Source organism: Glycine soja, chromosome 20, assembly GCF_004193775.1.
Source record: "Glycine soja cultivar W05 chromosome 20, ASM419377v2, whole genome shotgun sequence".
Classification (NCBI taxonomy): Eukaryota; Viridiplantae; Streptophyta; class Magnoliopsida; order Fabales; family Fabaceae; genus Glycine; species Glycine soja.
This window is the reverse complement of record NC_041021.1, coordinates 9,896,614-9,898,973: the sequence shown is the minus strand read 5'-3', so window position 1 is coordinate 9,898,973 and position 2,360 is coordinate 9,896,614. Positions and strand designations below refer to the sequence as shown.

Sequence of the window (2,360 nt, the reverse complement as noted above, 5' to 3'; positions counted from 1 at the left end):
TTTGCTGCTGAGGTTGAGGAGGTCTGTTGTAGATGTTTGCAGCATAAGCTTCAGGCTGTTCAATTGCTCCAGATTGTTGCACAAAAGGACAAAGGTATGTGTGGTGGTCGGCAGAGGAGCATAAACCGCAGAGTCTGGTGACAGGTGCAGATTTTTGATTCATGGCCAGTTGGGTGACCAGGTTAACCAAGGCATCTAGTTTACCTTCAAGCTTCTTAGTCTCGGTTGATGAAGATGAATTCGTGGCTACTTCATGCACTCCTTTAATGACAATAACATCACTTCTGGCACTAAATTGTTTGGATTTTGAAGCCATCTTCTCAATTAAATTTCTGGCTTCAGCAGGGGTCATGTCTCCAAGGGCTCCACCACTGGCAGCATCTATCATGTTTCTCTCCATGTTACTGAGTCCTTCATAAAAATATTGGAGGAGAAGCTGCTCTGAAATCTGGTGGTGAGGGCAACTGGCACATAATTTTTTAAATCTCTCCCAGTATTCATATAGGCTCTCTCCACTAAGTTGTCTAATACCTGAAATATCTTTTCTGATGGTCGTGGTCCTGGAAGCAGGGAAATTTTTTTCGAAGAATACTCTCTTGAGGTCATCCCAGCTCGTGATGGACCTTGGAGCAAGGTAATATAGCCAGTCCTTTGCCACTCCCTCTAATGAATGAGGGAAAGCCTTCAGAAATATGTGATCCTCTTGGACATCTGGGGGTTTCATGGTGGAGCAGACAATATGGAATTCTTTCAGATGCTTGTGTGGGTCTTCACCTGCAAGGCCATGAAACTTTGGAAGCAAATGGATTAGTCCAGTTTTAAGAACATATGGGACATCCTCATTAGGTTACTGGACGCACAATCTTTCATAGGTGAAATCAGGTGTAGCCATTTCCCTTAGAGTCCTCTCACGAGGTGGAGGTTGTGCCATGTTCTCAGAATGTTCAAAATCAGAATGTTCAAAACTATAATGCTCAAAATCACCAATAACAGAATGCTCAGGATGCTCAAAAGGTACTAAATGATGTCTAACTAATCTATGAAATGTCCTATCTATCTCAGGATCAAAGGGTTGTAAGTTAGATGGATTGCCTCTAGTCATACACTATATTCAACATGCACTACTAGTTGCCTTCTTATGCAAGTAACAGTGTAGGTTTGAACTACAACTACCATTAAATGATATCCAAATGACTTGAAATTTTGTGAACAACTTTATAAAATGATGAGAAGATAGCACAAAAAATTTAAAATGAAAATTCAAATTCTAACTATAGAAGCTAAAAATGATAAGTTAAGAAAAATAAGAGAATAATACTTGGAAAATAAAAAAATTTTGATAGAATCTCAATTTTTGATAGAAGGATACCTCATCCGGCCTAAGGCAGGCTGCCACGGCATGGGAAACTTTTTTCTACCCCGAATACATATATAATAATAGTCATTCTGATACCCGGAGCCAAAGTTATGGCCATTCGAAGTTTTGACAAAAATCAAATTTGCTAATTTTTTTGTAACTTTCAAATCTGACCAAACTAAGGGCTCCAGCTATTTTTCCCACAAAATATGGATCAAAAGAAGTGACCACAAAAAAATTCAGCCAAAAATAGCAACTATAGCTACCAAAACAAAAAATCCCAATTAATTCAGCAAGGGTGGTCTCTAAAATCCGTCTCTAAGGGATTTCCACTACTACCCTATTTTCCAGCACGTGTTCTATTCAGCAAAAGTGGTCGCTAAATCTGTCGCAAAACACTATTCATAGCAAAACACCAAAACTGAAACAAGGGAAGCGCTGAACAACAAAACTAAAACAGAACACACACTAAACAAAATAACAAGGTACTAAACAATACTGACACAACACTAACACAACACAAAAGAATTAAACACTAACACAACACTAGTTATTATGAACCTTTGGACACTACTCCCCGGCAACGGTGCCAAATTTGATCGAGGTCGTACCTGAATCAAATAAACATTAAAATACAGTAACTAGGAAGTGATCCTAGGTCGTTTCCCAACGAGCAATGATAAACCAAATGTTCATAACAGATAGTAGGAAATAGTAATGAATTGGGGGGGGGGGGTTGTTTGTTTTTGTAAATTAAACAACGAGTAAAATTGAATTATAAAATATCATAATTAAAACACGTTGCTTCCCCTTGATTCACAAGCAAGTCTTTTATCCTAGGCTACGAGAGTTTATCCTTTATCAGTTCAACCACTTAATCCAACCCTAAATTAAATTACTAAGCGAAATTTAAGATAAGGCATTCATTATGTGATTAAGCAACACATACACCAATTAATCATAAACGATCATTAAGCATGAACGTGATTAAGCACAGAGACAA

General features: G+C 38.0%; 1 non-coding gene across 1 annotated transcript; it reads left to right on the top strand.

Annotated features, from left to right (window-relative positions):
* The first annotated feature begins 446 nt into the window (after positions 1-446).
* On the top strand, positions 447-553 carry LOC114403991. The gene has a single exon (XR_003664755.1). It is a non-coding gene; the product is annotated as a small nucleolar RNA R71 (small nucleolar RNA).
* Positions 554-2,360: the final 1,807 nt, after the last annotated feature.